Here is a 12814-nt window from a genome sequence, read left to right as displayed (position 1 = left end):
TCTGTAGACCAGGCTGGCCTCGAACTCAGAAATCCGCCTGCCTCTGCCTCCCGAGTGCTGGGATTAAAGGCGTGCACCACCACGCCCGGCTGCAAGACTTTTTTTTTTTTAATGATAAATACTGGAGAATACCAAGAGCTGATGTACTCCTCTATATGCTGAGCCTGGACAAGTTGTTCTAGTGCCTGTAGTTTTGGGTTAGTCAGTCAATCACCTTAGTGATAAAGCTGTTGGTGTCTTATCATCAGTTGATCCTTGAGATAAAGCTAAATTGTCAGCTCCTGCTGTATCTTATTTATGGACATCCTGGACAGTCTGTAACTGTCTTTGATAATTTTCCTCAACTAATTTGATTTTTTAAAACCAAATTCAAACAATAGGAAAGAACTTGTCAAATTCCACACTACAATTATATACATAAACATTTTTCTAGATTTGTGTTTGTATTGATGTCTTGTTTCTGTAATTTTGTTTTCATTAGTAACTAGCAGCAGTACTTCACACAACAACAGGCTACAGAGTAGCAATTCAGTACATGTCTTCACAGTGTGATGATCAAACCAGAGTATTAATTACAGTGCATTCAGTAAACAACTCACAGTAGTTTATATAATCTTTTAAACAAACATCTGAAAATTGTTTAGCTATTATCTTCTCCCCTGGGCATACTTCAGAAGACCTAAAGGGGAATCTGAAAAAGAGCATAGTTACTCATCTCAAGCCCATTGTGGGAGACCTTTCCATCAAGACACTGAAAGTCCAATAGAAAATCTTCACTGCCCTCCTTCTTAGGTCACATTTCAGTTGATTTGCAGTAGAGAAGGCTTCTTAGTGCTTTCTGCATGTCCAGGTTCCTCAAGGTGTAGATGACAGAATTGAAAATGGGGGCAACCACTGTGTAGAGCAGGGCAATGACCTTGGAGAGGAGTATGCAAACTAAGGACAGTAGAGGGCGCAGTGTACCAGACCATGAGTGANCCATAGAATGTGAACACCATAGCCAGGTGAGAGGAGCATGTGAAGAAGGCCTTGGTCCTTCTAGCCCCAGAGGGAATTCTCAGCACAGTCACCACAAACTGAGCATAGGACATCAGAATCAGCCCAGAGANAACAGTTAAGAAGACAACAAAGAACAAATGTAGTCAACTGGTGTTGTGTCTGGCCAGTAGATCACAACCTAGGTTTTAGCCTGGAAAGGCATTTTGGAAACCTGGAAGAGAAGAGGGGCTGGGCTGCGCGAGATAAGGAAGGAACCAAGACAAAGGTCTCGGCTCAAGGTTTAATTTTTACTATTCTGGCACTCCCTTATGAAGGAAGGGGGAGGGGGCCCGATTCCAGCCAAATAATCTTGGGGTCCAGTAGCAGGGTGACCACGTGATGGCTTCGGAACAGCAAAGTGGCAGGTTCCAGCAGTGGGAGTGGCAGAACGATTGAGCGGGAAGCTCCACCCCTGAGCAACAGGTTTCAGGCTGTGGTAGGGGAGACTGCAATCTGGGCCACTCAGGTATCTGAGCAAGCCAGGACCATCAAAGGTGAGAAATCACAGTAAAAATGATCAATTAGGTTGGAGCCACAGAACCTCAGCTGGGCCATCAGAGCAACAGCTAATCCATCTTTCATAAAGCCAGGCAGCCAGACTGTAAGCATCAACCCCAGGCACCATTGAGGCCTCATGAGAAGTGGGTTTCCAAAATGCCTTTCCAGGCTAAAACCTAGGTTGTGATCTACTGGCCAGACACAACACCAGTTGACTACATTTGTTCTTTGTTGTCTTCTTAACTGTTNTCTCTGGGCTGATTCTGATGTCCTATGCTCAGTTTGTGGTGACTGTGCTGAGAATTCCCTCTGGGGCTAGAAGGACCAAGGCCTTCTTCACATGCTCCTCTCACCTGGCTATGGTGTTCACATTCTATGGATCACTCATGGTCTGGTACACTGCGCCCTCTACTGTCCTTAGTTTGCATACTCCTCTCCAAGGAAGTAACAGATTGCTAGGCAGTGATCATATGCCATGACAGCCAGCAGGAAATACTCATCTGCATCTATAGAGCTGAAGGTGAGGAACTGGAGCAAGCAGCCATCCAGTGTAGCCAGACTTTTGGCTACTTTATGGGTTCCCTTTTCTACTACCTTTCTACACCCTTAAGACTTCTAATCCTGAAATACTAGATAGAAGAGAAAAAAAAGATAGAGGGGGAAAAGGGAGTATCCATATTGTTAGACTACTTCCTGCTGATTAGGGGTACCCAGGTTCTTGGAGCAGGTCTGATCTTCACTGTGAGGATATATAATTTCTTCTTGACTCTTTGTGTAGGAACACTGCAATAAACTACAACAGCAATCAGCAACCAGCAGCAGTAGTGGGAGGGGTAGCCACAGCTACTCTCAGGGCTCTCCCCCTTATATACCCTCTCAAGTGTCCCCAGAATTCCAAATGCCATACGTTTGCAGAAACTAACTGCAGGTGGAAAAATCATGCCCCTGCCATAGCACAAGGTAAATCATAGTTACCTGCTGTGGACATCTAAAGCAGCCCCATACCCAACTTCTGAGATTAAAACAAAAATATTTTATTATAACATTTCTGTGTTTTTTAAAATGACCAAAGTTCTCACTATGTGTCACAGGAATGGGGTTTGCCAACAGAAAATCCTCCAGCATTTGGTCACCACTGTGGACATGAGCCTGGAATGCCTGGCTCACCAGAAAGAAATACATGGGTGTGTGAAGCCTCTGAGAACTGTCTACTACCACTAAAACAAGCTTGCTCTTTGTGATAATAGAGGCATAGATCATGATGAATAGATAAATAGGAGGGACTTCAGATAATCCAAGGGGCACAGACTCAGTGAATTAGGTCTTCTGTGGAGACATTTCCATGGGTCATTCACTTTTCTGCTTGATAGTACCTAGGTAAATTTTACTGTATCTCTACGGTCTTTTTTTTAAGATTTATTTATTTATTTATTTTATGTATATGGGTACACCGTAGCTGAACAGATGGTTGGGAGTCTTCAGTGGTTGTTAGGAATTGAATTTTTAGGACCTCTGCTCAACCCCACTTGCTCCAGCGCAAAGATGTATTTATTATTATACATAAGTATGCTGTAGCTGTCTTCAAACGCATCAGAAGAGGGTGTCAGATCTCATTACCGGTGGTTGTGAACCACCATGTAGTTGCTGGGATTTGAAATCAAGACCTTCGGAAGAACAGTCAATGCTCTTACCCGCTGAGCCATCTCGCCAGCCCTATCTCTCTGTTTTTCATTGCAATCCTATAGCTGATATTACTACAAGCTGGTGTAAAGAGTGTGCAAAGTAAGGTTGGCTTAAATCACCTTGCATCCATCCATGTCTTTATTCCTTAGCATTTTTTTATATTTTGTATATGAGGGTTTTATTTATTTATTTATTCTTCCTTCTTTCTTTTTCTTCCTTTCTTCCTCTTCCTCCTCCTCCTCCTACCTATCTGTGTCTGTATACCATGTGCAGGCATACTGTTTATGTAGACTAGAAGAGGGTTTCCATCCCATCCCTGAAACTGAAGTTACAGATGGTTGTGAGCTGCTGCCTGGGTGCTGACAATAAAACCTGACTCAGTCCCACACAAGGCAGTGCTTTCTTTGGGGAAGAAAATAGAAGAAATTCAGACTATTCCCTGGAAGGGGTGATACTCTAAAGTACTCAACTCAAAATGGCCCAGTACTTAGAGTCCCCATAACCCAGGGGTCTATCCTCTGTTCCACCACATGCTACAGGTTAGGCTCTGCAACTTCTTACCTTTCTAAATGGTGAAAGAAGCATCAGAACCTTAATCACTGTTCCTGCCTTTAACAGAACAAGTGAGACTTGATCAGACACCACAAGATGAGCTGGCTGTGTTGCCCCATGGACTCCTGTCTACTCTATTCCATATTAGGGACCATATTCCATCATGCTTTTTAGCAGTCTGAATGTAACTGCTGCATCTTTCCCCTGCAGAAAGAAAACAGTGGATAAGAGGCCAGGAAGACAGCAGGGCCATAAAGGTCTATGAAAAAAAGCCTTAAGCCACATGCCTTTAATCCCAGCACTTGGGAGGCAGAGGCAGGTGGATTTCTGAGTTCAAGGCCAGCCTGGTCTACAGAGTGAGTTCCAGGACAGCCAGAGCTATACAGAGAAACCCTGTTTTGAAAAAAATGAAACAAAAAACAAAACCAAAAGCCTTAATCCTAGCCCAAGCGAAGCTGCTAGAACTAGGACTGCAGACTCAGGGAAGGATATAAAACACATGAGATATGAAAGAAGTATAATAAAACCTTCTGGAGTGTCTGTTCTCATCAGGGGCCTTCCTCTCTGATTATGGCTTTTTTTTCCCATGTTCTCATGCACAGTAGACTGACAGTACCGAGACTCAGGCAAGGCTAGCATTTGTGTGTGTGTGTGTGTGTGTGTGTGTGTGTGTGTGTGTGTGTGTGTGTGATGCTTCCTAGTTTATGTTGCTCACAACGACACATCACTAGTGTCTGCAAGTGCTTGTGCATGCAAACAAGTATTCTATTACCTATTTTATGGGATAGGGTGGTCTCTAATACTTTATACGCCTTAAGAAAACACCTCTTCAAAATGTAACTAAGTGTCTTTAAATGAATCAAAAAAATATTTTTCCAGAATTGTAATTTTAGAAATTAGATCTTTAAGATTTAGTTATTTGTGATTTAGATGTAAATTTTTTAGAGTGTGTATATTCAGTCTGTCTGCATGTGGTTGATTCACATCTATAATCTCAGTACCAGGGAGCAGAAACAGGAGAATCTCTGGAGTTTACCAGCTAGCTGATCTAACCAAATTGGTATGATCCCATCTGAAGATAGTAGAGGGAGATACACAGTACTGGCTTACACATACAGTCACATATACACAATACAAACAGATAAACAGAAGCAAACACACACACAAACATTCATGCATGCATACATACATATACACACACATACATACAAGCACTAAAGACATAACTGCATTATACACCCAAGTATCTACATCATATACTCATAGATAGAAATTAAAACACAATGATAACATAAAATAAAATATTGTGTCATTTGAGATTGTGGTCCAAATGTCTTCCCAGAAAAGAGGCAGGGACAATTCCAATATCAGAACCCTTCCTTGATAAACCCGGGCCAGTGGGCAAGCAATTAGTTGAGGGTGGAGCAGGGAGCGGAACTCAGGACCAGGTGGAGAATGGATCCTGAAAATCTGGTCACGACACCCTTGGTCCTCCCTTTAGAGGTTATTTCCTTTCTGACCCCTGAATTCACCAGCACCTGTTTGGGTAACAGCCAAAGCCACCACCACCATCTGCGAGAGAGCTTGGTTGCTTGAGGACCCCATCCTTCCCCTGGTAGCCCTAATTAGTTTTGCTAAGTACCTGCCACCCAATTATAGTGAGAACTGGAGAAGCGTCATCAGTATCCAGGCAAAAGTACCTGACAAAGTTTACAGAGTTACAGAGAAGTGAAACCTCAGAGGAAATGGGGGAATCTCTAATGCTGGATTAAACCTGGAAACTGGGCTTGGATTTGATCTCTGTTCTCCTACACTGAGTACTTAATGTCACATTTTCTAGAACATTTCTAATATTCTAGGATCAGTATGTTCTCTAAAACAAATAAAACATTTTTTTTGTTTTATGTGTACTGATGATTTTGCTTATATTTATGTCTGTGCACCTCGTGAGTGTCTGGTGCCAGCAGAGGCTAGAAGTGGGCATCTGACACCCTGGAACTGATGTTACTGGTCCTATTAATTGCCACATGAGTGCTGAAAATAAAACCCAGATCCTCTGGCAGACTCCATGGATAACTTTTATAAGTTAAGTCTAGCAATAATTATCACATTTGGAAGTTAGAAGTGTTAAGGTCCTACTTGGGGGTGCACACTTATTAACCCAGTCTCCAGGACAGATAGGATTTTGGAAGGAGTTCAAGGTGGTCTTCAGCTAGGGAGCACAGTACCTGTAGCCACCAACAGCCAGGGGTTACTGGGTTCCTGAAAGGAAACATGGGGGTTTGGTCGGGAAAGGCTGCAAGAGAAATAATAAGCCAAGACAAACTTCTGGGTAAAGCCAATGTTTACTTATGAGTCTGAATTTATAAATGGGGGGAACCCATCTCCCACCAAGCCAGGATCTCATTGCTTTGTCAGGATAGTGTCAGGAGAACAAGTTCAGCCACTCAACAGGTAGTCTCTTGGAGGAAAACTGTAGATGTGGCATGACCATAGACTTTACCTAGGTCAGAAGACTCTACCCTAGGTGGGCTTGCTGGCTGAGGCAAGCCTGTTCTGAGCCAGCCTGCTCAAGGCTGGGGGAAGGCTACAGTTTCTCCCTTTTTATTTATTAAAAATAGCTGGATAGGGGCATAAAATTTACTTATGCTCCGTGGTCCTGCATGGGAATTATGGGGACTAACGGCCATGTCTGTCTTAGGACTGAATCTAATTAGCCTTTTTCTGACCCATCTCAGAGGACACATGCAGCTTGTTTGTGTTTATTTGCACAAACATGACATTTTAGTGATTATTAAGAAAAAAACACAGCCTTTGGTGCATGCCTCTGTCTTAGGTTGAAATAAAAGCCATAGACTAGTGACCCATCTTTGGCTGCTGGCCCTCATTGCACACCTATTTCCCAATCAGACCAAAGCCACAACATGCACTCAATGCATTTCTTCATAGAGATGAATCACTGTCATCTGTGCTCTGCTGAAGGTGAGCCTGTATGGAGGTAATTGACCTGCATGAAACACAAAGTCAAAGTTGAAAGCAGCAGGATTAAGGTTGTCTGTGGGGATGTCCCAGGCACTCAATTTAGTTGCAAGTTATCAATGATTAGACCCAAGTCTGGCGTCCTGGTGTGGGGGAGGTGTCTTTGAGGATCAACAGAAAAACTGTTTACTTCTCATGTAAATAGTGGAGGCTATGCTCCAAGTTAACTCTGCTGGCTAATAAAGATTTCAAACTATCTTCATAATAGGAATCTCCAATATTGGATTTATTTCTAGACCAGTCCATGATTGAGTCAGAATAACTGGTCACATTAAAAGAAAGAGAAGAGTCGTTATAACTCCTCCTTTTGATCAATTTTTCTAAGTCAGTTTCCACGGTCTCTATGTTCTCTGTCCCACAATGTTTAAAAGCTTGAAGCAAGGCAGCTTAGCTTGTCTAATCTGAGACATATGCAAGCACAGGTGGGTCAAGAACATACAATCAATATAGCTTTCCTGTCACCATTGTCAGGGCACTCAACAAGCTCACAGGTCAGCATTATCCTTTTGTGTCAGCTTGTCACACCAATCACTCTGTCAGCTAGCAAGCTCCTGCCCCATTCTGTTAAAAAAAAAATACAAACATGCCCTCTTCCCCATATTAAATACCTGTTCAGGATCATGCCATATGCCAATAAGTGGATGCTTTCATCTCACATAGGCATGAGTATGCCTAGTTGTAGGATACTATAAGGCGCTCAGCAAGGAGTTCTGTGGCATCCACATTTTTAAAAATGGGAATGGGTGGGTAGGGAAGTGGGGGGGGAGGGTATGGGGGACTTTTGGAATAGCATTGGAAATGTAATTGAGGAAAATACGTAATAAAAAAATATTTTAAAAAAACTTTAAAAATAAAAAGCATGATATAAATAATGTGCATGGGTATATAATTCTCCCTCCCCCTTTTTTCTTAAGAAGATATAGTTTTAAAGTTCCACAGTGCCTTGTCCTTGAAATTTATAAAAATTCCCAGAAACATGGGTAACATTAAATTGTTAACAAAACACCTCAAATGCTTGACTGTAATAGCCAGTTCCATTATCTGTTTTAATCTGATTTGGAACATCAACATAAAAAAAATTAACATAGGCAATGACTAATTACATTTTATTTGCTTTTCATGTTAAAGTAGTTGCAACTAGAAAGCCTGAAAAGATATCAATAGTCACATGTACATATTTTATTTCTCTAAAGTCAGAAATATGAGTGAGTATCCATTTGCAATAATTGATTGAGTATAAGTCCTCAAGAATTAACACCATCATGTGGAACAGGTAGAAACTGGGGACACTGAGAACAAGTCTTTACAATTTGACATGTACATTCTCTAAAAATACCAGATTATTATCTCCAGACATTACTATTTTGATGATGTAAAGAATGAGATTATATGGCCAATTGTTCTTGTGTGAGGGCTACAATGTGAATGGGATATAAATCTGGGGTGGCATTGCCTTAAGAGGTCTTGTCCAGGCAATCTAGGATGAGTTCTTAAATGTCCAAAGATAGTCCTTTAAAGGAACAATATTTTTTTTCTTAACTTGGGTTGTATATGCATAAACAATTCCAAATTTGAGAATTAGCAGTATCTAAAAGAGGAACAATTTCAAGTAATTATAAGCCCTGAGCTCTACATTAATATATATATGTATTCAGTATACAAATTAAAGCTTGATTTTTCAACATTTCAAAACACTGGCTACAGCACACAATTTAACTATCTTTGCTGAAGTAGGAGAAAATCAAAAGAATAAACATGTGATCCAATCACATATACTTCTCTCCCATAGTAGGGTTATTTATAAATACAGTAGATGTATTCTTTATGAGATGAATGCATGTATAACTTTACAGAAAATACAAAAACATGCATAGAAACAATTTTTAACAACTTATCTTTTAGATAATGATTATCAATTTTAATCTAAAACGTTTGCAATGCAATAGGCCAAATATCAATGTTGTGCAATAACTAATTTAATTGCTGTTCAAAACATGGAACAGACACCTCATCAGGTTTTTAAGACTTTTTTTTTTTCTAAAATACCTTCATGATTTTATCTTACAATTCCTTATTAACAACACAACAGCTTCATAATAGGATATTAAAACTTTACTTGGAGATGAAGAAAGATGATTCTACATTAATGTTCTCTTTTGCCAAAGAATTGCTGTGGGCACATTGAGTAACAATAACTAGAAAACACAGCTCATGTTTGATTACCATTGATTAGTTGATAACAACTGATTACAGAAGCTTCCTCTACTTTCTGCAAAGCCTTTTGGTTTTCACCAGTTAACTTGTATCTCCCTTGATAGCATCCAACAAAAGCTTAACACTTGGGAGGCAAAGGCAAGTAGATTTCTGAGTTCAAGGCTAGCCTGGTCTACAGAGTGAGTTCCAGGACAGCCAGGGCTATAAAGAGAAACCCTGTCTCGAAAAACCAAAATTAAAAACAACAAAAACAAAGGCTTAAGCCCTCCTGTGGTGAACTTAAGGTGAGGTTTTTAGCCAATTAACATCTCCCAGAAGCTTTTGAAACTAATTTGAAGTAAGCAAATCACCTTTTCTTTCTTAAATTTTCTGTACCATAAATTTTCTAGGATATAACTGAGACCCTAAAGATTAAAAAGATATAGCCTCTGAATCTTTTCTGGAGCAACAGCTACTTCCCAAAACTTTAAAGCTTGTTGTATAAGAGCAAAGATTTGTAGTAAATTTCCCTTCAGAGGTATTAGCTAATAGAATGCTTTCTATGTAAGAAACAATATACACTGAAAGATTCAAAGTCTTAGCTTCTTGTACTGAAGCAGAAAAAAAAAAATTCTTACATAATGTAAGGCTAGCCATACCTAGAAGCAAAACTTTCCAATGATCACAAGCTCACTAGAAGCAAACCCTTTACAATTATCAGGATGCAAAGGAAAAAAAACAACCTTCTAAATCTATAATAATTCTATATGGAATAGGCAGGCCACTTTGTAATGCCTTTAGAAGTTCCACAGCCTCATTGACCTTTCATAAATCTTAAGCTTAAACTTTATTTTGAACAATACCCGGATAGATCTGTAATAATGTTGTTTGCTTAAAAATAATTTCCTGGAGGCAAGGAGAGGCAAGGTCCAACTTCCCTAGGCAGGGTTGGTAAAACAAAAGGAATGTCACACAAGCCTCACTAAGACTGCTCTGAGTTTTGCATTAACTCAAATGTAAATATTTCTAAACCTGAGTATACAGCCTGAGTCCTGACCTAAAGACTATCCCTCCTGCAGTGAGAACAGATTCCAGGGGAAGAATTCAACTGCCTATGCCTCTAATTTTTTGGACAGTCTTTCATAAGATGATTTATACTTAAAACATTCCTTATAACCTTAGTGCTGAGAAAGAACTGCTTGTAGTGTAGTCCCCTGCAAGGCAGCAACCATAGCCAAACTGATTGTATGAGGGTCCAATCTCTACACAAAGGTGAATATATCCAGATAAGTCTGTCTTTGCTTTGTATGGCTGGATAGCTACTGTGACCTGCATTAGCGATCTCTGTTGCCACCAGGGCATTCCAAACCTATGTGATAACAGCGCAACCTCAGACCTGCAGACTGGTTGCCAAGCCAATGACCACCATATCCAAGAACCCATTTGGCTTACCTCTCACCCTTACTTGTGTTACATCATTTTTTTGTATAAATAAGAAAAAACGCCCCTTCCTCGCTCTCTTTTTTCTCTCTTCTCTTCTCTTCTCTTCTCTCCCCTTCTCTTCTCTTCTCTCCCCTTCTCTTCTCTTCTCTCCCCTTCTCTTTCTGCCACTCCTTTGTCTCTCCCTTTCAATAAAACCTCTTTATGTGGAACCACTTTGGCCTAGCATGCTGCTTTGGTGCTACCTGCTACTCTAAAGCAGCATCCTCATAAGATGATTACTTCTGTAATCATCCTAATTAACAATATATGGGTGAGTTAAAAATCTTAAGCTTGCGATCAAACTGCAAACTGCAGTCAATGGAACATTGGCAATTTTAACCATAATTTTTAAGGGCTTTTTTTTGCAATATTAGAATATATCCATAACTTTTGGAAAGCAAAACCCAATTTTAAACAATGTATTCTCTTTTAAATCAATACCAGAAACATCACTTCCATGTTACAAAGTTTGACTGCCAATTCATACATATGAATTCATGACAGTGCAACTTTTAATGCTTCATTAAAGAGACATTGTTTTAATCATATCTCTTATAAGTTATGTAATATAATGTAATTCTTATCTCTACTTTGTAGAGATAAGAATTACATAAAATATTATCCCATTTTAGAAATATCCTTAGAGGCCTAGTTTCCTGAGCTGGTCCATGCCACGTGTTGTTGTTTAAAATGACTCCAACCCTGAGTTACCAGTTTTAAGCTAAATTTCTTGTTACCAGTGTTACACCTTTTTAATCATACCCAATAACTTATAAGCCAATACTCTATGACCAAGACATGCAGAGCAAATTTATACCATTATGACCAGTCAGAAACTAAATGAAGCAGTTACACGAATCTTATAAATTTATACCAATCAAAGAATTTTACCTTTTCTAGCTATAATTTCAAGAGGAAAAACACTTTGTCATTTGCTGAACCCAATAATCACAATTGCAGAGAATTTTCTAGGAAAACTATCATCTTAGTTGCATGGTATGCTTGACTCCTGGTTAAGGTGCTGGGCAACTTTAATCAGCCTCTGCTGTGCAAATTAAGAGATGGGTAGCCAGCAGATAAAGTTTTAACCATTTTTTTTCTTTTCGGGATGAAACATAGAACAACAGTCATTCAGACAACGAAACAAAAATAGACACAAATTGACACGTGGACAGATTGGTGCACCAAACACAGACAATATAGAGAAAGTAGAGAACTTGATGTAACCAGAACTAAGGATGTCTCCTGCAGGAACCAGAGAGAAAGCTGGATGTCTCCCGATTTCCGTCTGTCCCTGGGAGAACATCAAAATCCATTTTCCTTCTCTCTTGATGTCTCATGTCATTTGTATATCTAGCATCTCCCTTTTTTTTTTTGTATTTTACTCTTTTTATTTTATTTTATTATTTTACGCCCTACTCCTCCCTCCTGATATAGTTCTTTACCATAGACAAATGCCTGTTTAGAATTTTCCACTCCCATTTTCCACTGTCAACCCGTAGCTGATATCAATGCTGGGCCAACACTAACTCAGTCTAGCCTGTATCCTTTTTGCATCCTTGTGAGCAACAGCCTTCAAAAGATGAAATTTTTAGCGCTAACATTAATGCTGTATGTTGCTTACCATGTAGGGATATATCTTCTGTTTTCTGTGGAGCCCTACCAAGACAGTGTACCCCAAGTCCTATCGGGTTTCAGGTTAGTCTCGAGCACCACCTGTAGCCACCAGTGGCCAAGGGTTATGGAGTTCCTGAAAGGAAAGATGGGGTTTTGGATTGGAAAGGCTGCAAGAGAAATAATAAGCCAAGACAAAGTTCTGATGAAGACCAATGTTTACTTATGTGTGGGGCTGAAAGACCCACAAGGTGAGGACTCCCCCACATTCTGACTCAAGAGAGGTGACACCCAAATCACTCAGGAGAAACGGTCTTGATGCAAACCGCAAGAGGACTTTTATTCCAGGCGCACTCTGGGGCCCACAGTCATAAACCACACAGGGGTAGAGGACCATGGGCCCAGAGTAGCTGGGACAGGGGGTATTTAAAGGAAGAAAACACAACTCAAGGGGGTGGGGAGAGCCTTGTTGGAAAATACCAGTTAATTGTCATGAGGGAGTGGAAGTCAAGACAGTTTCTATGAGTCTCTAACAATAGCACATTTGCATAGCGGGTTCCAGGAGAGGTCAAGGTGGGTCAGAATGACTTTCTTTAAATGAACACTCCCTGAACCCAGGAATCGGGTGGGTGGAAGAGTGTCACTATCTGTTTTATGATTAGCATGCCTTGGAGCATTGAGTCACAAAGGTCACATTCTCAAGCCTGGGCCTAAA

The 12814-nt window shown here is 40.3% G+C and overlaps 1 pseudogene; it reads right to left on the bottom strand.

Moving 5' to 3' along the window:
• Nucleotides 1-793: 793 nt before the first annotated feature.
• On the bottom strand, nucleotides 794-5376 carry LOC110312231 (annotated as a pseudogene).
• Between the last annotated feature and the right edge of the window lie 7438 nt (nucleotides 5377-12814).

Source organism: Mus caroli, chromosome 17, assembly GCF_900094665.2.
Source record: "Mus caroli chromosome 17, CAROLI_EIJ_v1.1, whole genome shotgun sequence".
Classification (NCBI taxonomy): Eukaryota; Metazoa; Chordata; class Mammalia; order Rodentia; family Muridae; genus Mus; species Mus caroli.
The sequence above is the reverse complement of the archived record's forward strand: the minus strand, read 5'-3'. Positions and strand labels throughout refer to the sequence as shown.